Source organism: Lissotriton helveticus, chromosome 6 (assembly GCF_964261635.1).
Source record: "Lissotriton helveticus chromosome 6, aLisHel1.1, whole genome shotgun sequence".
Classification (NCBI taxonomy): Eukaryota; Metazoa; Chordata; class Amphibia; order Caudata; family Salamandridae; genus Lissotriton; species Lissotriton helveticus.
The window spans coordinates 1356074293-1356100419 of record NC_136067.1 but is presented as its reverse complement, the minus strand read 5'-3'; positions in this window follow the sequence as shown (position 1 = coordinate 1356100419).

Here is a 26127-nt window from a genome sequence, read left to right as displayed (position 1 = left end):
TCACAGGCTTTGCAGGTATTGCATCTATAATGTCCCTTTACTGGCACTAATTGATGCATGTTATCCACAATGTTGGTGTCTCTAGGTTGGTCATAAGCTCGGACCAGCCTGTCTCTTAAATTTTGCCCTCGTTTAAATGCAAACATGGGTTTCTCTTGTAATTCCGGTTGGTTGTTAAGCAAAGACCTGCTTTTGGTTATTATTTTTTTTAATTGTTGTGTTTTTGTCCCATATGTAGTAACACATATCAGTGTCCTCGGGATTGTCTTATTTTTATTCTTTAAAAGGGCTTCCCGGTTATTGTACTAGGCCCTTTTAAGGGATGATTTGAAAAGTTTGTTAGGGTAACCTCTTGACGCCAATTTGATTTTCAATTTCTTTGCTTCAAAGAAGTAATCTGTGCGTCTTGAACAGTTGCGCCTTAGTCTCAAAAATTGCCCAAAGGGCAGACCATCTTTCAGGGCCTTCGGATGGTGGCTTGTATATTTTAATAAGGTGTTTCTCGCTGTGGGTTTTGTGTAAAGGGTGGTGTACAATTCATTCCCTTCTCCTACTTTGATAGTAATGTCTAGAAAATTCATCTCTGTGGTGTTACTTTCTATTGTGAATTTAAGGTTGGAATTTCTTACATTCAACCATTGATGAAATTCAAATAGGAGCTCAGTAGTTCCCTTCCAAATTAGGAAAATATCGTCAATATATCTAAGCCAACATGATATGTTGGCTAAGTAGGGATTTAGTGCACCGTTGACAAATTTTTCCTCAAAATGGGCTACGTAAATGTTTGCTATGTCGGGGGCGTAAACCGCCCCCATCGCAACCCCCTTAAGCTGTTTATAGAAGGATTTTTCATAGACAAAGTAATTCTCGCACATAGAAATCTTTATACAATCAACTATAAAGTCTGTTGGTACAGGATGAGGAGCTGTGCGAGTATTTAGTATATCTTCTAGAAGGGAGAGCACTTCCATTTGTGGGATATTTGAGTATAAACTCTCTATATCCATTGTTACCATGATCTCATCATCTGGGTTAAAGAGATGGTTTTCTAGTTCATTTATAACCGCAGTGGTATCTTTGATGTAACTAGTTGCACCTATTGCAAAAGGTCTTATGAAGAAGTCAGCAAATTCTGCAAGGGGTTTTAGCAGAGAGTTGCAACCCGAGACTATTGGTCTTCCGGGCGGGTTTTCAGCATCTTTTTGCACCTTAGGCAAGATGTAAATCGCCGAAACTGTTGGTGCCTGTTTAATCAGAAAAGATGCTTCCTTCTTACTTAACCAGCCGCCTTCAAGGCCTCTTTTGCTTAAAGAGGCAATTTCTTTTTCAAGTCTCTTAGAGGGGTCTGCCGTTAGACGTTGGTAGTTGGTCTTACTATTCAGTTGTTTCAGCATCTTTGTCCTATAAGCTTCGTTATCCCAAAGGACTATCCCTCCGCCTTTATCGGCTGGCTTGATTGTTGTGTTACTCAGGGATTGGAGATCTTTAAGGGCCTGATGTTCTTCTTTATTCAGATTGTTTCTGATGTAAGTGGATTTTTTAAACATATTCTCTGTTTCAATCAGAACAGCACTTTCAAAGACTAGTATTTCTTTAGCTATTGCATTATTTGGAGGAAAAAAAGTTGATGGATTATGTAAACCAGTAATACTTGTATCTGTGTTGGATGGTTTATTGAAGAAAAAATTCTTCAATCTTATTGTATGGAAGAACTTATAAAGTTTAAGCTTAGTCTGAAATAGGTTGTTCCTATTATTTGGTACAAATGAGAGACCTGCGGATAAAACCGAGATCTCTGTCTCACTCAATTGATGTTTTGAGAGATTAAAAATGGGAATGGTTTTATTATCATCCATCTCTGTTCTCACTGTGTCTACCACTCGTAATGCTGGTTGCGAGTTTGTCTCTGGCCTGGTGTATATTGATTTCGGTACCAACCCCGTCTCGATGTTCGGCCTCTCCGAGGTGGTCCGGTTCCTCTCTGGCCCCTCGCTAAAAAAGAAGATTGCCGAGAGGTTGATGGTTGAGGTTCGTAATTCTGTCTATGGGAACCGGTGTTGTCCTCACCGTCTGTTTCAGAACCTGTTTCAGAGAAAGTAATTCTATTTTGCTGGAACTGGTTTGGGTTGTTCTGATAGCTACTTTGATTTTGATAGTAGTCTTTGTGCAGATACGGGTATGTTCGTTCTTTATTATATCTGTGTATATCGTTATGTAGTTTGTCTGTTTTTTTCTGGGCGTTGAATTCTTCGAATTCTTTTATTGTAAGATTCACTTTATCTAGTAAGGTTTTGGAATTAGCGATATTGCTATCACTAAGGATTTTGCTCTCCAGCACTTCTATTTCTTTCAATAACAGCTTAATCTGTCAAGCTGCAGTCTCTATACTCAAAACCATCCAGGTTCTGGAACATTTATTTGCTGCAAAGCTAAATCCTGTCTTAATCCCGTCTTAAATTGGTCATCGTCTATAAAAATGATTGGGACATTTCTAATTTGCAAACCAGATGGAATTATGTTTGAGCTTAAGCAATCAGTCAGGAATTTTGCATGTAGTTCGGTTCTGACTAATTTCTTCTTAAGACGCTCAAGCTGGTTTAGGTCAGATTCGTATGGTGAATTTGATATGGACCCTTTATTTCCTAATAGCGAAGGCCCTGCTGCTATTTTTAAGACATATTCGTCCGAATATGTTAAGGTCTCAAGTTCAGACATAGATTGATTTGTTCCAAAAGAGTGATGTTTTTTTAACCACAAAGTTAAGTGGCCCACAGCAGATAATGATCTGCGCTTGAAGAAATTAAATAAAGGTGGGTGACCCAATAAACCCTTGCGAGCTTGGGCTGTGATATATTATAGAAAAAGGTGCTTGCAAGGGAATTGTGTTTTTTTTAAATTATTCAACAGGAAGTTGGTATATGAAAATTCAGTACCACCTTAACTATTTCTAAACCTGTTTGTATTTAAATAAAAACTTACAATTTGAGCAAAATGTAATCACTCCAAATAACAATAATCAATATAGAAACTGGTGATCACTCAAAATAGAACAAGCTACACGGGAAGTAGAGTTTTTTAGATTGTCTCTTTATATCAAAAAAATCATTTCAAACGGTACAATTTCTTAAAAACTGTGCAAATGCATCAAAGGAAAAACAAGTGAACAAGACATAGATTAGTTAATTCTTGAGTATCACTTGCGTTGCAGACCACTCTTTACTGATCAACAACAGCTGATCTTGAACATATACAATGATATTGCTGCGATGATTTGATCAAAAGAGGTAAAAGTTGTGGACTCATATGTCGACGTTTCGGCCTTATACTGGAGGAATCCTTAAGGCCATCCTCAGGACTCACAATCTTATAAAAAGTAACCCCTTCCTGTAAAGAATACAATAATCATATTGTTACCTTATATAGTTAAAAATATATTCAACAATTCATAACCCGTGTGCTGATTAAACCAGAAAAAAGTATCTGGTACATTCTGTTGTTCACGTTAGATTTAAACATTTCATAAGTATATCTAAGAAACATATTATTAAATAAATGCTTGACAAAAAATACTTTGTAAATTTCTAAGTTCAATTGCCTTGGCAATATGTCCAAAAGTTTCACCTAGGGATCTATTACTAACCTAGAGTACAGAATATATTTTTAACTATATAAGGTAACAATATGATTATTGTATTCTTTACAGGAAGGGGTTACTTTTTATAAGATTGTGAGTCCTGAGGATGGCCTTAAGGATTCCTCCAGTATAAGGCCGAAACATCGACATATGAGTCCACATCTTTTACTTCTTTTGATCAAATCATCGCAGCAATATCATTGTATATGTTCAAGATCAGCTGTTGTTGATCAGTAAAGAGTGGTCTGCAACGCAAGTGATCCTCAAGAATTAACTAATCTATGTCTTGTTCACTTGTTTTTCCTTTGATGCATTTGCACAGTTTTTAAGAAATTGTACCCTTTGAAATGATTTTTTTGATATAAAGAGACAATCTAAAAAACTCGACTTCCCGTGTAGCTTGTTCTATTTTGAGTGATCACCAGTTTCTATATTGATTATTGTTATTTGGAGTGATTACCTTTTGCTCAAATTGTAAGTTTTTATTTAAATACAAACAGGTTTAGAAATAGTTAAGGTGGTACTGAATTTTCATATACCAACTACCTGTTGAATAATTTAAAAAAAACACAATTCCCTTGCAAGCACCTTTTTCTATAATATATCACAGCCCAAGCTCGCAAGGGTTTATTGGGTCACCCACCTTTATTTAATTTGTTTATCAGGGAAGCTTGTGCCAGTGTGAAACACAAGTCAGCACTGCCCCATGACTTCCATCTCCAGTGTTTTCAAATTGGACACAACAACACCTTTCGTTGTAAAACACCATTGTCTGAAAGTGCCTGTTTGGTTCTCTGATAAGAGCAGTGGTAGGAGAATACCGGGGCTGTTATCTTATTAACAAGCTGTCTCTGTGGAGCCGACGGGGGACGGAAAGTGAATGCGCGTGATGTGTGCGCTGTGTAATGCCAGCCCTTCATGAACACTTTTGTTATCTGCTTGCAGAGAGGAGACACCATGCACGTGCACATCGCCTGTCTGTGCGCGCGCACATGGTTTGTCTCCCTTCACAAACCAAAGCGACGACAATAGAGTCTCGCCAAGCGAAGCAGCGAATGCGCTGCATTCGTTAGGCGAGACCTAAAAACTATGGGTTACAGGCAACCCAAATCTTGATGAAATAATCAAGTCAGCGAAAACCACAGAACAATCTGTGCCCTAGATGAAGGAAGTTTCAGAAGACAGACACGAGGAAAAAAAGCTGAAATTCGGGTAGTGATCAAACAAATGAAAATCGACACCTGGAAAATCAAAATGGTGGGAATGAAAACCAGCTGTTATCATTGCAGAAGCAATTTCCATATTGCATCGTTCAAGGGGTGCCCTGCCCTATAAATGAACTGCAGCGCGGGGCAAGATTGGTCACTTCTCAAGAGTATATATGGAAAACAAAAAAGGCTCTAACTCAAGAATTGCACACATCAATGAAGAAAGAAATATGCCTTTTAATCTGAAGATGAACAGGAGCTAGAGCCAAGCAACATGGTGCTCTTGTTTAATGATGTAGGAGAGACTGGTGATACCAAATTGGACAAGCCTCCAATGTACACAGTTGAAATGAACTTATGTAATGACAGTCTCTCGCTCTCCTTACACCATCATAGGCAGAAAGGAATTTGAAATATTGTGCTCTCCATGGGTATGTAAATTAAATGAACCAGACAGTATCATTTGATAGTAGACTTATTCATTTTATGTAATACTTTTCCACGCTAACTCGCTTTAAAGACTGGCCAAGAGAAATAAAAATGTATGTGACCAGTAGGGGTGTGTGTGCTGGAGGGGCATGGCTGAATGCCGAGCTCCACTTGGCAAATTCCCTTCCAGTGACATCCTGGGAAGATTCTGCCTTCCTGGGGACACACATCTTGTCCTGTGGGCCCCTAGATGCCAAGGAGACTACCTGCATGCATGGGGATACCGGCTGCAGTTCCCAACTCGAACTTTGCGATTCCACCGACTGCACCAGCAGGCCGTGATTCAAGATGGCGGCGACCTAGAGGTGCAGTTCCCCTGGAGAGAGAGAGGACATTGATGCTGCTGATCCCCGGAGACTTGCTGCCGCTGAAACCCCAGCAGTAGCTTCCCATGCGCCCGCCCCTCCTCGCCTGGAAGATACTTTGCCAACCCCGAAACACACAATCTGACAGCAGAGCCGGCGGGGAGACGCGGTGGTGGGAGCGCAGCGCTAGATCCCAAAACCGAAGCCTTCTGGGCAGGGTGATCACCCATGCCCTGGATTTGAGGATGACTGGGGCAGTTGACACTTCGGCCTCCTTCCTGAGTACTGAGGCCCTGTCCCCTGATCCAAGCGAGGACATGGAGATGATGATGGTGGCCAGCCGTATCCTGACTGGCTGTGTCACCTGGCATGGTGGGCGATGAAGGGATCCTGCTTACAGCCTGCCGGAGTCAGTGAGCGCAGCACAGCACTGGGCCTGTGCAGCCTGCATGTCAGCAGGTTCCCAGAGTTCTTGGTGCACGAGGGGAAGGCCGCCAAGCAATGCCTAATATTAGGCACAAGCAACCGCAGCGTGATGCTGCAAACTGATATCCCTAGACCAAGAGGGAATAGAGAGCCCTAAGAACGGACCCACATCTGCAGCCTGGCTCCACCTGCTGTGTTCCAAGACTCTACCTCAGGCCAGATAAGTACAATGTGACTGTGCAGCTACCCCTGCTTGCTTAAAAACTACAAGATGTTATCTAAGCCATCACAGCCTCACAAGAGACATTGGAAAATAAAACAGACACACTACACTTGGATATTCGCCTACTACGTGACGACTATTGACACCTGGGAGAAAGAGTTACCATCAATTAACTAGCCCTGGTTGGCACACCGGCCACACTCCTCTCGACTACTGAGCAGCTGCCGTTGTTTGCAGCATAGAGGGGTGGACCAAAAACCCCAGGTATCGCTGCGGCAGGAAGCCACCCGAGTCTGTTTCGTGCCAGGAGGTGCTGGTTTTAAAGTCCTCCGGGGCTCCCGCAGCGCAGGAGCAGTTATTTGCAGCATAGAAAAGTAGACCACAAGCCACAGGTATTGCTGTGGCAGGGAGCTGCAAGAAGGCGCCCAAGTCTGTTTCATGCCAGGAGATGCTGGGTTTAAAGTTCTCCAGGGCTCCCAAAGCACGGGACTCGCCCGTGCTCGTGCCCAGACGAAGACTGGGCCAAGAGTGGGGCCATCTGCACCCGTCCGCGAGTGACCAAGGCTGGGCTAGGCCAGGTGTCTTGGCTTGTCGTAAGGAACAAGGTACTGTTCCTTCTCTTTTTTTGTAGATATTTTTTACATCAGGCAGTCTCTTGCAGCTCTTAGTTGGTAATCTTTTTTGCGGACAGAGTAAGTGTCCTGCCCTCACTGGTTTGTTCTATGAGCCCCGTATAACCTGCCGCTGGGCCGGGGTAGATCATTCCAACTTTGAGACATCTGCCGGTGTGTTACTGTAGGCCACCAACAATGGGCAAAAGGAAATTACCTGCTGGAGCTACAGAGGGGCGATACCGTCCCCACTATAGAATCTTTTTTATTTTGGACAGCTAATGCTATCTCAAAGGAGATAGCACTGACTCAGAAGAAGGCTCTCCCTGGAAGCAGATAAGATTAGCCAGGATTTGCTATCATCGGGCAGCCATGACACTCAGAAGGCAGCAAGGGCAGTATCTGGCTCCGGATCCTTGCCTGCACCAGTATTATGTACAATGGTCACCAATGGCACTAATGGCAACAAGGGGCAACTAACAGTAGAAGAGGACACCGCCCGGGGTGGGGATCCCTACAAAAAGGAAGAAGACTTGAGGAAAAGAGCGACTCGATCCCAATTACAGAGCAGGGCTTCTCTATTGGCTAATAATGATTCAGAGCAATTCCTAGATATTTTACTACCCAGGCTGCAATCCACGTTCAACATGCTGATAGCCCCCATTCTTTTGCGACTGGAAGGTGACATTGTGGCAAAATTGGAGTCCTTCTGTATGACAGCTCCTGGGTCTCAAATTCTTGGCATGAACCCCGTGGCTGCAGGGTCAGTTGTGTGGATGTACACACATTTGGGCCTGAACAGTACACGGTCCCGTACAGACGTATCAACTAGCTCAAACGGAGCATTATATCATTGCGATAAGTCTTCACCCAGAAGGAGACTCAAGGGCCTGGAAATATCCCAACTGTAAATAAATCGGACACCGTCACTCAGGTGCATGATGTGATAGGGGCTTCATCGTTAAAGAGGACTCAAGTCATTTCACAATCTATGAACGTACCCCCATCGCCCGGCATAGGTCTCTTGACTTCCTTAGAATTACCATCTGAATTAGCGCTTTTAGTGGCAATTTTATTAGGAGTGCCTCCAACCACCCTAGGATCAATAGAAACTACACAGGACCTTATACATAAGGTCACTCACTGGTGTGATAGGAATGTAGTAAATGGGCACTGCCTGAATTATGACCAGAAAGTTGGGCTGGATGGACCTAAGGGTGAGGAGAATTGTGGCAGGGGACTATGTAGTAATTAATGTAAGACATCCCGCTCACGCCAAAGCATTTGTTGAGAGCACTTTTCTTCAAGCCTCTAAGACATCAATTAAGGCTGTCCCCCTGCAGTATTTCTATCCATCTTTCTTTTCTCCCCTGACTGCCCCAGACAGCCCCTTCCAAGGCCAGCTAAAGTGGCCCAGGCGGACACTGGTAGGTATGTATTTCCCCTAACCAATAGATGTGATCTTTTTTTTTAGATCAAGATGGATTAGATGGTAATGACTGACTACCTTCTCCGGGGGCAGAGTTGCAGGGCCCAAGGTCTGTGCTCCAGCTAGGCAATGCACTTACTCCGCCCCCCCTCTGTAAACCAACCCCTGTTACCCTAGAATATCCCTGTATGAAGATCTTGTCTTGGAATATAACAGGACTTAGATCTTAAGGCAATGAATGATGTATTATAGCAGAGGTTGCTTGCGTGCTGTCATATAATTGCCCTACAGGAAAAATGGGATATGACCAAGACTTTTTATTTGAATGGTTTTACTTCTGTTTTTAAATGCACAGCTCCATTTATAGTGGGTAGCCTAAGGGAGGTCTTCTTATATTGGTCTCACTTAAACTCACCTGCACCGCTACAACTGTAGAGTGTCAATCAGCTCATTTGTTCGCAGTAGAGCTGCTGTTTACTAATCGTCCTCCTCTGCTAGTTGTACATTTCTAAAATTCTTATCGTGGGAACTTTGTCACCGAACATTTAGTAGCATTGGAGAGGTTATTCAAACAATATGATAAGAGGTAACATTCCTATTAAGGTTTCATAATTCTAGGCGATTTAAACACATATCTTTGTCATTTGGGCTGTACCTCTGTGATGGGGCATGTGGATGCTCTACCTCAAGTCGCCCACTTGAACCTACGGAATCATGGCATCTATTAGAAGAGCTCCATGCGGCTAACAATCACAGTGGCGATGATGTAGGGGGTCCGAGTCACAGTGGGACATTGGCACAGATAACGTTCCATTGCATTTTAATGTCGAAGAGGTACACAAAGCTATCTTGGCCACGGCCGGGGTAAAAGCGCCTGGCCTGGATGGGGTTCCGGAAGATCTGTACAGAGCAGACCCCTGACCTGGGCCAGGATACTGACCCAAGTTTTTAATACAGCCTCCCCTCTTCCAGGTCAATGGCCACTATTATACCTATTTCTAAAAAGGGCTCGAGGGATGATCCAGTATGTTAGCAACTGATTCCCCTTTTAGATTCGGCAGCACAAATTATGGGGAAAGTGATCTTGGATCGGCTAACCTCCTGGTTGGATAAGTCTAAGATTAGTTCAGATCTACAGTACGGCTTTAGACAGGGCAAAGAGACGCTAGATCAATGCATTAATCTACATTTGTTGGTGAGGAAATATACAATAGCTAAGAAGGGATACCTACATACGGCCTTTATGGACCTAACATCAGCATTTGATTACGTCAATAGATCCAAGTTATAGTCAATTCTTCTGGAGCTGGGACTGGAGGTAGACCTAGTGGCTTTTCTACACTTTGCCCATAACAACACCAAGACTGTGGTGAGATATAATGAGGATGGCTGTCTAGCAGGCTCCTGGGATGTCAAGAGAGGGGTCAGGTAGGGATGTATTCTGGCTCCCCCGCTGTTTACGTTCTATAGTAACAAGCTATGGGATATTCTCTTGGCTGCTAGTAAAGACATCCCGAGAGCTAGCTCTAAACTCATACCCACACTTCTATATACAGATGATGCAGTGTTGTTTGCTAGGGCAGGAGTAGGCCTTCAAAACATTTTAGACAATTTTATAGAATTTATGGACTCGCTTCATCTTGCAACCAATTTCTCCAAATAACATACTATGACAATTGGCACTAAAAAGGCTGCTATATGTAAGCTTTTCTGCAGGGGGCAGAGTTAACTAAAGTATCAACCTTTCCCTTTTTAAGTGTCTTGTTTGACGAGAATGGGGAGTGGGTTGTACAAAGAGCACACAAAAAGAACGTGCTGGCAAGATTAGTGTGGGCTACCATGGGTTTCACAAAAAGACTGGGGACAAAGCCTGTTCTTGCGCTGCTAAAGGTGTATAGAGAAAAATGCATTCCCATGGCCACCCATTGATGTGAAATGTGGGGATATAAGGATGAGAAAGACTTGGAGGTGGTGGAAAATACATTTTTTGCAGGCTCCTCGCTGTCCCCCCCAGCATCCCTGCATTCACATTGCATGAGGAGCTGGGCATGGGATACATCTCTGATCACATAGCAGTTGAACCTTTGGTACGCTGGCCGAGAATTTGGTCTTCCCCAGTCTCCACCTTGAATCAACTTGTCATAGCAGACTGTTTGGCTCTCGAAGGGGCTTTGCATATTCCATGGTTAAGGTACACATCGGAGCAGATGAAACGGCTAGGCTGCTCTGACTTGTACACTAACCTCAAACCTGTACGACCTACTGACATCAGGAAGTTTAAGTTTCAGTTATTGGTCAGGCGGCAAGAGGACAGGAAGTGTGTAGAAATTGCTAAGCCCACTGTGAAAATTTAGATCACCCTTACTCCATGCCCACAGGCGCACCCATATCTGTCTCTTGTCAATAACGTTCACCACCGCTTTTTGCTAACCATATTTAGATTGAACCTTATTCACTGGTTACTAGCATTTCCAAAAGGCTTTCAGAATCCTGGATATTTTTACGGCCATTTCCATTTGATAACTTCTCTGAACAGGACACTTTGCACTTCACTCTTTTTTGTGAATTTTGTGTTTCCCTGTGGAAAAAATACATTCTTTTGCTATTGAGCTCATGTCATTTTGTTCAGGCAAGGCCAGCATTATTATACTTGCAGAAGCATTCTTTGCCTATGGTTTGCCATGGAGTTGCAAGCTTCTTGTCAGGCACTTTAACAATTAGGAGAAAGACGCTTTTTGTTTAGTTGATTTTGCACACTATTTGATGAAATGTATAAGCATTTTACCTGCTGAATTTTATATGCTGATTTGTCACAGTACTTTGTTTTTAATGAGTTATATCTCTGTTTTCTTTTTTTATAATATGGTTTTAGGATACCTTATGTGTGCAAATTGTACTTGTCGATCATCTGTGGTTTTTTAATGTCTTGTTATAAAAAATGCCCTTAGTACATATACTTTTATCTTTGTGCTTTTATGGCTTTTGTAGCCGAATAAAGAATATTTGACTTGACTACTAAGGAGCTGACTGATATGGAGACCAAAATGCGTCCCCTGGAGTTGAGGTCAGAGGATGCCGAAAACCGCTCCCACAGCAATAATAATAGGGTTGTGGGTCTACCCAAGAAGACTGAGGGCCCCAAAATGCTGGATAATCTAGAAAAGTAGATACAAGGGGAGGTCGCACCAGATGGCCTCTTTTCCTTCTAAGCCTTCGAGTGTGCCCACCGAGTGCTGACCAGATCACCATTGCCAGAGGCCTTGCTGCAGCCTGTACTGGCCCATCTCCTTTACTATAAAGATTGCAACCACATACTGATGCAGGCACGGCACAAAGGAGAACTGTAGTTTGAGAGTGCCATAGTACGGACTTTTCCAGACTTCTCATGTGAAGTACAGAAACAGAGAGCCTCATTCCAGGATGCTAAAAAAAGACTGCGGCAACAGGGACTTGCTTATGCGATGATGTTTCCTGCCCACCAGCGGGTGGCGATGCCTGATGGAACCATATTCTTTCACATGCCACAGGAAAAATGGAGATGGTTAGACCAACGGCCTCCGCTGGGGCCCAGCCAGAGCCTGCAACAGCGGCGGAGTCGTAGAGCCCGCTCCAAGTGGGGAAAGTCGCAGAACGGCCGGCTGCCCACCCTCAGGCAGAGGCACAGCTTGAACGACAGCAAGCAATCGAGGTAGTGGAGATCCTGAGTTGTGGAGACGCCTGACCCCTGATTCCTGAGAGGGATGGAGTCGGGAGGGGCGTCAAACTCTGACCAGAGCTCCTGTATATCTGCAACTGCAAGCCCACTTCTGCCTAAAATATCCCCTGGATCGTCGTATGATATAATATGAATGGAGGCTTGATTAGAGTGGAATTGGGGGGTGAGATGAACGGAGGGCAGCGGGCAGATTGCTCAGGTCCTATTGCCCCTTGGCTGGAAATGCAATCTCTAGAACTTATGCTGGATGGATGGATTGCTGCCCGAGAGAACTATTGGCCATCCCTTTTTAGCTACTCGCAGGAGATCTCCTGCGCTTTCTCAGTTAGAGTTTGGTTATTTGGATGGGGGTAGCGACCTGGGGAATAGGAATTGGGTTTCCAAATTTTGGTTCATTGGTTGGGGATTCATGGGTCATACTGGGATAGTCAGTTTGACAGAGACAGGCTTAAGGGGGGCTGCGGGGGGCTGGGGAGAGGGTGCCTGTAATCATACACCTGACATGCATTACCAATGGTAACCCCACTAACGTACAAAATGCATATCCTGGAACATTCAGGTTATGCACACTATGTCAAAACGCTCTAAAGTCTTTTTCTATCTGAATAGGAGGGGTATTCAGATAGCCTTATTGCAAGAAACACCTCACAGCCGAAGAGGGGGTGGCACTCCAGCATCGCTGGAGGGACCAAGTTTATCACAGCACTTACTCAGCCTATCTGAGAGGGGTCCTCATATGGATTCGGGTGGAAGAATCCTTCTAATGCATCGGCATCCTGGTTGACCTGGAGGGACGATATGTGGTGGTGTGGGGAGACACCTGGAGGGCAGGACATGACCATAGTAAACATATATGCCCCAAGTCAGGACCAGGGCACATTTCTGGAAGGCCTGTCACGACCCGTGGCACCGTATCTTACCAGTCCATCCGTTATGGGATCTAGACTTTAACTGCGTGGTGGACACACACCTAGACAGATCACATCTCCCACTGCGAGATTCTCAAACTAACCAAACATTGCGGTTGTTTCATAAGTGGCAGTGACATTGGGGGCTCATAGATTCTTGGTGACAGCTCCATCCACAGGTACATGACTACTCCTTCTCTAACCTGCACAAAGTCCATGTTCTACTCAACACATTGCGCTGCACCCCAGATGTACACAGCACAGCACATTTGGTTGAGTATCTCGCTTGCACTATATCTGATCATAATCCTGCACTACTCCACCTTAAATGGGAGCAGACAGGCCCTGCTATTCCTACTTGGCGACTAATGCTGAATTCCTTGAGGACAAGGTCTTCAGGGAAACTATACAAAGCAAACTAATCCAATACTTTGGTGACAATGACCACACATCATCATCTCCCCAAGTGGAGTGGATGTTTTTAAAGCAGTCCTCCCGGGCTATTATAAAGCAGAGTCAAAAGGAGTCAGACATATTATCTTCTGAAATGTATTGATTGTGAAAGAACATTTGAGAGAGACAGAAAGACGCAGACCAGGATACCTGGAGCTGCAACTTGACCTCTTAGAGGCTATGGAGGATGTAGCGGCCCAGACCGAAAGGCTCAGGTACTTAAACTTCAGGCTGTACACCAATAGGACACAAGCTGAGCGGGATAAGACAGGCTCTTTACTGGCAAGGCTGGCTAATCCAACCAAGCAGGGTTCTGCCATAAGGGACAATGCAGTGAGTGAGAGGACCACACTATATTCCCTTAGTAGATTTCAACACCAAACCTTACTCACTATTTTTCGTCTCTATACAAAAGTATCATGCCCCACTACAGTTTAACAGCCTACCTAGGTTCCCCGCAGCTCCGCGTCTTGAGGAAACTGAAGCGAAAGAATTGGGATGGGATATAACTCCGCAGGAGATTAAAAATATGTTGCAGAACATGATTCCTGGAATGGATGGGTTCCCAACAGAGTTCTATGGTACCTACTCTGCGCAACTCACGCCTAAGCTGATTACCCTCTATGAAGCAGCCAGGTATTTAACCTATCTGCAGGATACTACCTATGAAGCGCTAATAGTCCCCATTTTCAAGCGGGGCAAACCAGTCTCCAATCACACAGCCTATTGGCCGCTTTCAAAGTTGAACTTTGACTTCTAATTTCTTAGTGGAGTACTTGCTGCTAGGCTACTACCCTTCATGACTAAATTTATCCACCCAGACCAGGCAGGTTTTATGCCTGGGTGGAACACAGCCACCAATATCAGATGGATTCTGGCTATACTGGAACCCAAAGACTTCGATCGGGAGAACGCAGCAATCTTTGCAGTCGATATAGAGAAAGCTTTCGACTGCCTGGAATGCAGGGCCGGACTGAGAACACAAACCGGCCCTGGCAATTGAGTCGGACCAGCTGCGTGGTGGGGGTTGGGGTGCATGTGGAAAACCCTGCAGCTGCTTTTGTTACAGGGGGCCAATATTGCAGCTATGCTGCAAGACTGGCCCAGGTAACAAAAATGGCCCCCAGGGGTCTAAAACCAGTCCCCCACCCTGGAGACCACAAGGTAAACATCTGGTGCCCGCTACAGCCAGTCCAACCCTGTTGGAATGGCTCTATCCAAATGAAGCGTTGCTGCATATTGGACTGGTTAGGAAATTTGTAGCCTGGACAAAGCTGCTATATACAAACCCAACTGCCAGAGTATGTACAAGCAAGGTCATAGAGAGGAATCCTGTGGGCCACAGAACAAGGCATAGATGTTCCCTTCTCCCCGTTGGTTTTTGAACTGGCCATGGTACTGTTTCCCAGCTACGCAAGAGGGTGCCCCCGCATATCTGGGACTAGCCATACAGGCACACCATCAACATATCACACTCCTCTGGGATGACCTCTTGATCTTTCTTCGCAACACCGGGGAAGACCTAGAGAGAGCCAGGTCCATTAGGCACTCCTTTGGGCTCCTATCGGAGTTACGAGTAAATTGGCAAGCATCTAAACTTTTCCCTGATGAGCCCCGCGGTTAGGCACCTGAGGGGCTCTTATGCCTGTAGTGGGAGCCCCCCTGTCTGCTAGACCTGGGGGTCAAAGTTCATGACAATCAGAAGGATCTCCTAGAGATAGGCTATACACTCCCTTCTTTCGCATATGGATTTCTGGGAAACACTCCAGCTGGCAGGCCGAATAGCTCTGATGAAGATGGTGGCATTGCCTCACCTCCTCTACTTTTTTAACACCCTTCCAGTTTGGATCCCAAGGGCACTGTTTAAAGACCTTGCATCCTAAGTAATTACTTCCTCTTGAGAGTAATCTACATAGAGGTGATGCTAGCCACGATGCAGCACTCCTCGATGTATGGCAGGCTGGCAGTCCCCGACTGCGATGTATTATGTTGCTGCGCAATTACAATGGATGGTGCAGTTGATGGCGGGCCGGTGGGACCCCACTAAGCCCCACAATCCATTTGCGTTGAGCCTTTCTGCCCTCAGTAGAACTCTGAGGAATGTTCCTTAGAGTGCCATGCTTGGCTACTGATGACACGCACAAATTCATAGTGATTACTAAATGCTCGAACCGATGCTCATAGAAGCTGCATACAAAAGTGCTATACTCGCCGGATCTCCCTATCATCATGCTGAGGGGATTGCCCCATGATGGGAGCTGGAGAGAGCTCGACACCTGGGTGTAGACTGGGGCATTGATGGTGGAGGGTTTGTACAGGAAGTAATCTGGTTTAAGACATTCCACGAGGAATTTGATCTGCCGAGAGGCCATTTTCTGCAGCATCGAGCAGTAGTGGCAGCACTGAGGAAGCATTAGGGTACTGGCCCGCAGAACTAAGAGCATTCAGAAGTTGTCATTAAATTGCCACATCGGCGGGCGCCATAAAGGCTGTCTTACACCTATACACGGCTATACTGGGAGATCTTGGGAGCCCGCTGGAACGGCTACGACTGAGATGGGAGAAGGAACGGGTAACTCCCAGAGAGACTAAAAGCTGGGACGATATCCTAGAAAGAACCCTGAAAATATCTAGGAATACCCGCTTCAAGCTCATAAAGTACTATGTCCTCCATAGATCGTACCTGATCCCAGAATGGATAATGCGATACTTTCACCTAGCCGAGGTAGCCTGCCCGAGTTGCGGGCAGCTGGTTGCACCATTTTTACATCTGTTTTGGTCCTGCCCCAAACTTGGCAATTTCTGGAAAAAAGTCATGGTAACGGTTCAGACTGTTATTGAGAAGGCGATCCCTGTCTCCCCAGGCCTATGTTTATTGGGATGGTTCCATCACACCTCTAAAAAGAAGTTCACTGGTAAATTCAAGGACTTTGCATTCATACTGGCTCAACGAGAAATCCCGAGGAACTGGATATCTCCAGGAGGCCCTCGGCTAGCTACATGGTGCAAGGAGATGGAGAAATGGGCGAGTGGTGAGGGAAGGTTGATACAGAGAGAAGCCGAACGAGGGATGGGGAATATAGATACAGCCCGAGCCATAAACAACCTAGTGGATAGCTTTACATCCCCTGACTGCGAGATCCCTACACCCTCACTGAAGGGGAGCAATGTCACTGAGGAAGTTACTGCACAAAGGTGAGAATTTTACATGGGACTAAAATTAACAGGCTGGATTCGAAAACGTTAAAGAACAGATACCTTAAACTCCCACATTATGATCATTCTCCGTAGGAAAACAGTGTTTCATCACTGTGGAAACAAGTGCAAATGCACTTGGAGCTGTGTTGTCACAGAGAAATTGCAAAAAAAGTGTTTGTATTGTGGTCTATGCTTCAAAGACTCATGGTGAGACAGAAAGTTGCTATGCTAGTTGAGCGAGTATGCTTGCTTGCGCATGGGCCATCAACAATTTCAGAAATTTTATTTGGGAAGATAGGTTTCTATTACAAACTGACCATAAGCACCTTGGTGGCATACTATCCCCATGTGGGTTGTCATCTACAGTACAGATTGCTGAGCTTTGTTAAAAAATGCAAGAATGCTGTTTTCATACTGTTTATGTCCCAGTAAAGAAAAACCTTACAGCAGATTACCTGTCACGTTTACCATGCAGAAATGGAGAAGATGACCTGTAGGATGATGAGGAGATGGACGTTTTCTCTTGTGTTGATGAAGTGTGTGCATTGGTTGTATTTTATTTAACAGAAAAAAATGGACTCTGAAGACACTAAAGATGAAGTTCTAGAAAAAAGTGAAATAGTTCCTTCAGAAGCTTTGGCCAGCACCTAAATGATTTAAGGGTTTTCAGTATTCCATTAATCAAATTTCAGATGACTTGACTGCGGGTTAGTCTTTCATAACAATAAACATGTTCTCCTAGAAGGCATACATGCTTGTATCCTCCTTGCTAGTCACTAAAGGCTCGTGGATATGTCTGCCTCAAAAACATCTTGTGTAAGAAAGAAGGATGCCCAGAACCACTAGTTACTGATAATGGGGTGGAGTTAAAATCACATGAAATTACAATGTTTAGTAGCACACAACATCACCCATAAACCATTGCCTTGTATGAGCCCCAATGTAAAGAGCAAGTGGAGTGATTCAACTGCTACTTTATAGAGGGTGTATATCTTTCCCTATCTACAAATAAGTGTCTAATTTCCACCTTGAGGTAAAAGCTGTGGTTTTACCGTACTTTATCAAACTCTGTGACAGTGGTGAGTCCTATCCTATTTCTCGGGCGGGGGGCATCCTGTTTCAGATCTGTGCCCATGATGGTTGGGAAATAAATTCCCATCTATCAAGGAAGCTAAAGACAAGATAGGTTAATGTAAAATCTGAGGAACTTTTAAATCCAGTCAGCTTAATTCCAGTTTATTTTATACGTTACATCAAGCCAAACCCAATGATTTTCATGTAGGGAAATTTATTAGGATAAAAATGCTGGAATTATGAACAAAAGATCATCTTAATATTCTAAGCCAATCAACATCATCCAAGTCAACAAATGAAGTATGATTACCCAAAATGGAAAATACTGGAGTGTCAGGCATTTAGCAAAGTGTGATCAATATGGAAATTGTATTGAGAATGATGAGAATAATTCAGAGAATAATTTCTTGTGTGATGACCTTGGCAATTCTCATTCTGAGAAGAGGGGCATTTCTCCTTCAGACCAAACCATGAAAGATTTGAACAATACTCACAAAGAATATGTGCCCGATCATGGTGCTAATGTTGTGATAATTCAGCCGATGTTTCAATTGCTTTGCATGTCAAATTATCTGCTAGAGTAGGAACTCCACCATGGGAAATTCTCCAAGAGTGATCTTATTTGTTTTAACTTCTTTTAATTTCCTAAGGAAACGGGGTGTGTCGTATTCTTCCCCTTTCCCCTTGTCTTCCGTGTTCCTTTCCCCCACGGGCAGCCTTAGGCATGTGCAAGCTGTGCTCCTGCACAGGGCCACCAAACCCCAGGGGCCACCACGCCAATATATATCCTAAATATAATAATCCTCTAAGGATGGATATGTATTTATGTGGTGGCCCCTGGCAGGTATTTGGCGGCCTCCGGCTCTGTTCCACTTCCAAACACCCTGACGCCCCCCCCCCCTTTTCACTGGCCTCGGCGCTCTGCCCCGCCTGGACCCCCTCTTCCGGGGCCCCCTACCTACGCTCCCTGACCAGGGCCGCCATGAGCCTAGAGACGCCCCCGTTTCCCCACACCTTTCCTTGGTACATTCTCTTTAGAACATTGGGTTCATCTGAGCTCGGTGACCCTAAAGTCAGCTGTGGATGGTGACTCTGAATGTAGATGCGTTCCTTACTCAATGCTGAAATAAATGTAACCACTACTTGCCTTCTTCTTCGTCTTTGTCCGATGCTACACAGAGATTACCACTGGCAGAGCCACTGAAGACTCCACTGATGGTAACCCATCCGTTTCCTTGACTCGAAATCGAGTGGTGAAACGCAGGTTTGCTGAGTTACTCCAGCTATGCTAAAATCCTAAATAGGTGCAAGATGCACAGCCAGGAGACATAGGTCATCAATCAACAGACACAGTCCAGTTTAGTCTGTTTTTTCACATTTAATCAATTGCTTCTTGCTTCCATATTTGTTTCACTGCTTCTTTAGACACGTAGTGATTCCAGAATAGAAATACACAAGAAATGCCAATCCAGGCTTATTTCTACGGTATGTGGCAATTCACGAATCCGTCATAAGTAATCATGATGGTATAAACCCAATGCATTTCGGGCATCAGCCCTTCGTCAGGGGTAACTGAAATATAGAAAAGTCACATCAGAACCTCCAAACATATCTTCAACAGAATAACAATGTTGAAATACTTCATTTGGTCTAAGTTTCGTTCTGGATTGTTCACACTCTCGTTTGTGGTACTGAGTATGTTGTGTATCACAGCAAATGAGTGCTCTGGTAAAGGGCTCATGTGCTAACATACATTTTGCATGCGGTTTTCACACCGTGAAGTATTTAAATATTTTTATTCTGCTATGATGCCGTTCGTGGTTCTGATAAGACTTTTGTATATTTGGGTTACCCCTGACGAAGGGCTGATGCCCGAAATGCATTGGGTTTATACCATCATGGTTACTTATGACGGATTCGTGAATTGCCACATGCTGTAGAAATAAGCATGGATTGGCATTTCTTGTGCATTTATTATTCTGGAATCACTAAGTGTCTGAAGAAGTAGAGAAACAAATATGGAAGAAAGAACCAATTGATTAAATATGAAAAAACTGACTAAACTGGACTATGCCTGTTGATTATTGACCTATGTCTCCTGGTTGTACATCCTGGGCCTGGAGCACCCCTGGGCACCAGTAGGTGAAAGGGTATAAAGCATGTTTTGGACAGGGCACACATCATGGTCGCACACTTACACTTTGCCTTTGAGCATTAGTAAAAACCTTGCAAATTTTGCCACCCATTGATGCATTCTGCTGCTTATATATCAAATCTGAAATCGGGGCATACAGTGGCATAGGAAAAGTGGCAAGGGCCCCTATGCAAGCAAGGGAAATGGACCCCCATTACTGCTTTAGGGGCAAAAACAGCTATAGTAGTGGTTCAATGGGCCCATCATACCACTGGGACCTGGTGCCTCTATGATAGGTGCGCCCCTAAATGTCTTTTACCATCACTATGGCAGTGAGGTGAAAGCTATGGCGTATCAACCAATCCATGCCTCAACAGAGTAACATCTGGAATACCTGCAGGCAAACTTACTTTGACTCCTAACAGCATTTGCAGAGTGGACAGCAACTGCCAGGAGCTGGGACTGGACCATCCTCTGCAGCTGGGTTCACACCAGACTACCCTGACAGGCAGTGGCGGCTGGTCACTTTAGAAAGCGATGCGGCTATCACACGACGGTATAAAACCAAACGATAGTCAGGACACATACAAATACTCATATACACATACACTGGCACAAGCTTGCAAGCAGGCACATAAGCATGCTCTCAATCATACACACGACGTGGAAACTTACCTGGGGTAGTCTTCAGCACACAGTTTCCTCTGCATGTCGATTCCCATTTATCACAGGCAAACAAGGTGCAAGAGCAAGGCACACTCTCACCTTTAAGCCCAATCAGAAGCTCAGAAAGAACGGAAGGCTTCTTTTTTCCTATATCGTGGCTTCTGATAGGGCATAAGGGCGCATGACTGACAATCCCCAATTCACCATTATCTGGCATGCTGCACTGCCTGACGCTAATGCAGCATGTCAGAAATGTATAGCATCTGTGAAAGGATGGGCTGTAACAGCCCACACCTGACACATGCGCAATACATCCCAAGGGAGCCCTCTTCTGGTACAAGGTGGTATTGCAGCTTTTACATGTACAAAATGGCTAGTGAGATCATTTAGTTACATGTAAAATCTGTAATATTTTAACAATTGAGATGCAAGTGACCTGTGATTGTGGGTGGTTGCCACCCTTTTGGCCCCTACAGAGCAGCTGCCCCTACTGACAGGTCTATGAGCAGACCGGTCTGGAAGAACAACAGTGGGCTGAAAGTGTGCCGGTAGGACAATACTGCCACAGCAGTAAGTTGACAACAGTGTTCTGACCTTCAATAAAGGAGAGAGTGTGTGGGTGCTGCTCAGCAAAGCTTCAACTAATCACATCCTTCCGACATGAAGAATAAAGATGGAGGGGGGGGGAATATGGCACAGTTAAAAAAAAGAGGATTTTTGTAGCATAATTTTACAAACTTTCAAAGGGTTCACAACTCCTGCACGGAATGTTGAAGGCATTGGATTGGCATTAGTGAGTCCTTAACAGGGTTGCGTGGCCCGAAATGTGATCAGCAGATAAGTTGCAAAAACTGGTATCACAGGACTTAAATTTAGATCCCAGATACATTGCGTCAATGAAGTGTTTGTTCTTCGCCCTAATAGAGGAGTAAATAAAGATGGGATTTGCATCACACTAATTTGGTGCAAACTCAGAACTCAGCTAAATCCACCAGGTTGGATTTTTATTTTGAAGTGAGGCAGAAATCACAACATCATTAACATTGCATTGACAGGGAAGCAGGTTTGCCCCACAGTAACGACAGAGAGGATTAGGGGCCAGATGTAGGTAGCCAAATACCGGTCTGTAACGGCCGAAAATACTGAATTTCGGCCGTTACCGACCGGTATTTGGATATTGAGATGTAGGGGCCCAAAAATCTACCGATTCGGTAAATTTACCAAATCGGTAAATAAGAAATGGAAATAATGACTTTTGAGATGTAGGTGACCTCTAAAATACAGAATTTGCTTGAAATTCGGTATTTAAGAGTCGGTATTTACCATGGATTGAAAGCAGGTGGTAACCAGGTGCAGGCCATAAAAAATGGCCCAAAATGCAACAGTGTGACCAGAATGGCGCCATTCTACGTGATAGCGAGGTGGCTACGGCTACAGGCAGCAGGAGAGAGGGTCTGGAGAAGGGAGGAGCAAGTGTACAGGCAGAGGATCACGCTATTTCAACTAACTGAGACAGAGATCCTCCAAAGGTACAGGCTACACCCCCAAACCATCCTGGACTTAATCAGGGACCTCCACCCACTTTTGGAGCACCCAACCCCAAGGGCGCACGCCATCCCACCCCATGTGCAGGTGCTGTGTAGCCTACACCTGCTTGCCCCTGGGAGCTACCAGAGTGTGATTGCTGCGATAGGTGGGGTGTCACAGAGCTGCCTGTCCCGTTTCTTTAGAAAGTTCCTAGAGGCCATGATGCTGAGAATGCATCATTACATTAGCTTCCCTGAAACTCATGCAGAACTGCTGAAGACCAAGACAGACTTTTATCAAATTGCACATTTCCCACATGTCATCGGCTGTATTGATGGCACCCACATCCCAATATGCCCACCTGCTGCCACAGAGTACATTTACAGGAACAGGAAGTGAACCCACACAATCAATGTACAGGTAATCTGTGATGCAAACTACATAATCACAGACATAGTGACCAAGTTCCCAGGAAGTACCCATGACTCCTACATCTTTCAGAACAGTGAGATCTACACACGCCTGACAGCGGGGGGATTTGGAGAAGGATACCTGCTAGGTAAAACACTGTGTGACACTCCCTTGATAGGTATTGCAGATGTATGTGTATGTGTGCATGTGAGTAATGTCATTTTCATTTTCAAATAGGGGATAGTGCATATGCCGTCCGCTCTTTCATCCTGACACCCTTCCTCAACCCTTCAACCCCCAGCCAGAGGAGATACAACAGGGCACACAAATCTACTAGGAACATTGTGGAGCGCACCTTTGGGCTGTTAAAAAGCAGGTTCCGCTGCCTACACAAAAGTGGAGGGGCACACCAGTATACACCAATCACCTGCTGGAAGATGATTGCAACTTGTGCAATGTTACACAACCTTGCCACTCAGAAGGGCACTGCGGTGGATTTGAGCGACTATGAGGACCATGATGATGAACATGCACTGCCTGAACCCAACACAGCAGAAGATGCGACACCAACAGATGGCAGACACAGACGGGCAGAGATCACACGCAACTATTTTTAAGTAAGTAAAGGGACACAGACAGGTGGAGTTTGTACCCAATATAGTTTAATATTTGGCACTGCTGCAGGTATTCAAAAGCCCAAATGTGCAACACAAATTTCATCCATTTAAAAATGGTAGTCCTGGGTCACTTCCCCATTTACTGAACAAGTCATTCCCGCCCATGCCTACCAGTGCCAGATGTAAGTGGCTGGCTCTCTTCACTGTGCGTTTGGGCTGTTGGCTCACCATGGCGCCTGCTGCTCCTACGTGTCTCCAGAACAAGGGGGCTTGCCATGCTGCTCCTACTGGTGCTTTCCTCACTTTCTGGTACATCCAGAGCAGCTGTTCGTGCTGTTTGTGCATTTCTCAGCACCTCTACAGCACTGGTCATCCTAGCAATGCCCCATGACACCTCATTGCTGTTGTGTGTGAGTCCCTCTTGCATGTTAATGCATCACTTGCGTAGCAGGGAAGTGGCTGTGGCCAGGCGGTTTATTGCTTTACTTTGCTGCTGCGCACGCTGTCTCTCCTTGCGCCTTGCTAACATGTCCTGGTCCAGTTTGCTGCACAGAAGCTGCACCGATTGTGTCATGTCCCGCATCCCTGCAGCCATCTCCTTGTTGACATCTGCCAGTTCTCTGATGCCCTTCCCTATATCTCCAATATTTGTGTTTAGGTTACTCATCTGGCGTTGCACAGACTGGATGGCCTTCCCCTACATCCTTTGGATTTTCACTATGCTACCCTCAAGCCCACGGAATACACTGGGACCCTCCACATGTGCTGCTACAATGCTTTCTCTGTGCCTGCGACGTCTGGTACTTGTACGGCCAACCTCTGCACTGGACTGCTGTGTGGCAGGGGTACCTTCCCCAGCCAAGGTTTGTGTGTCATCCCCCTCCATGTCACCTGCTGAGCTCTCCATTTGCACTAGAGGGGCAACTACATGCCTCCTGCTCTTTTGTGATGCAGGTATTGTTACAGGCAGAGATGCAGGCAGTTCAGGGGAGGACAGCAGCAGAGGAGATCCTGAACGTTCTGGGGACGCCTGCAGAAGTGGAGACATTTCTGGGTCTTGGGATGGTGGCTGTGTAGTTGGTGCACCTGTGTCCTCTGTGTCAATCTCTGCACTTGGGCCTGGCTCCTGGCTGTCATCCTTCTCTGGTGCCGGGCCTTCCGTCTCCCTGGTAGGCCTGCGAGATGTCTAGCCTGTGGACATATAAGCGTACATTAGCTCGGTGCTACTGCCTCACAGCTACTACAAATAAATATTTCTCACTTAAACACTGTACATGTTGCCTGCGCTTGATTATGTCTGAAATGATTTGCCTAACTTGTTGGTGGATGTTCAGTATGACATGGTCTTTCATTTACAAATGACACGTCTCATGATGCATTGATCCTGTATAGTGCTACCTCTACTGGACTGGAGTTACAATTGCCACCTAGGGAAAAGGGAAGGCTGATGGGGTGGAGGATGATTGCTGTGCATGCGTCTTACCTTGTTTGGTGGCAGCTCTGGCTGAGCTGTCTGCATCTCCCAGTCCACAGACGCTCTCTGGTTCAATGGTGGACCCCACCAGCTCCTCCAGGTCAGTCAGGAGGTGTGCACGGTTCTTCCCTTCTCCAGTTTTGTTTGCCTGTTTGTGTTGCTCAGCAATTTTTTTCTTGGTCAGGCTCCTGAGGTCATACCACCTCTTTTCAGGTCATCTATGTCCCTTGGAGTCACTCCAACAGCATTTACCTTTGCTTGAAATCTTCGTTTTGGCAGATTCAGCCACAGTCAGGGACAGCTTGCCAAACAATTTCTGGTGTTCCTTCACCACGTCCTCCACAAGGACCAGCAGCTCCATGGTGTTAAATTTTATTTTCCTCTTCCTCTCTGGCTGTTCCTTTTCACTGCTGCTTGCCATTTTCCCAGTTTAAAGGTGCACAACTTTTTCTGTGGCTCAGGGACTCAGCTCAGCTCCAACTGCCTCTCCAGAAGCTTCTAATTACTTGCAGCTGCCTGTGTAGCCACTTCCTGATAGGGACGGGGAGGGTGGTAGCACCTGATTGGCTGCCTGATTCAGTTTCACTTTTATTTGCTTTCCGATTTGGTAATTACCGAATCGGTATTTACCAAGTCGGTATTTCCCATTCATTCCTATGGGCCAAAAGGCCCGTAGGAATGAATGGGAAATACCGATTCTGTAAATACCGATTCGGTAAATTCCGAAAGACAGATTCCGAATTTTACCGAATCGGTACAAAATACCGATTTTTTTGCCTACATTGCATTTACCGATTCTAAAATACCGAATCAGTAAAATTCGGTATTTTAGAATCGGTAAAAATTAATTACCTACATCTAGCCCTAAGTCTGGAAAGCATAAAGGTTTATTAACAAATTAGTAAAGTTACAATCTCCAATAAAATTAAAATTCACCTGAATACAGCATCCATGAATTATGATCCGAGTAGTTAAATTAGAAATGCAAAAATAGCATTGTGCTAGGCAAATTATGCAAATCAAATCAAATCCTTGTTTCCATAAAGGAAACGCCCTTATTCTAAGCTAGAGTTGTGGGCAGGTCAGGGAAATTGAGAAGCAGCATATGTCTGCAAATATAGCATTGAAAGAAGCACCAGATAAAACCTCCAATAAAAATCAGGATGAATTTGCTTGTTCTTGAGAGTATCTCTATGAGGAGTAAAATAAGGAGCATTGGTCTCAAGAGATGGGAAAGAATGTCTGCCTGGTGGAGAGAGGCAAGTGATCTAACTAACTTGCATATTCCCACAGTTAAAAAAATATTATTTTGCCCAACTGATGCAATGTTCAAGTTCCCACTGGCCAGAAATCAAACAAAACCCCAATATTCTCTCTGTTTAGTGTCAGCTTCTTTCTCAATGTTACTACAATGTCAGCTTCTTCTCTCATTGTGGCCTTCAAAATATCTCACAAAGGAATATTAACCTCCTCAATTTTTCATCCCAGGCAGTTGTCGAAGTTGCTACCCAAACCAAGTAATTGTTCCTCTATGATCTTCAATAACATTTCAGAACGAGCACACAATAACATATCTGAAACAAAAAGGTGTTATGCAAAGTAAGCAAAAATACGTTTATTTCAAA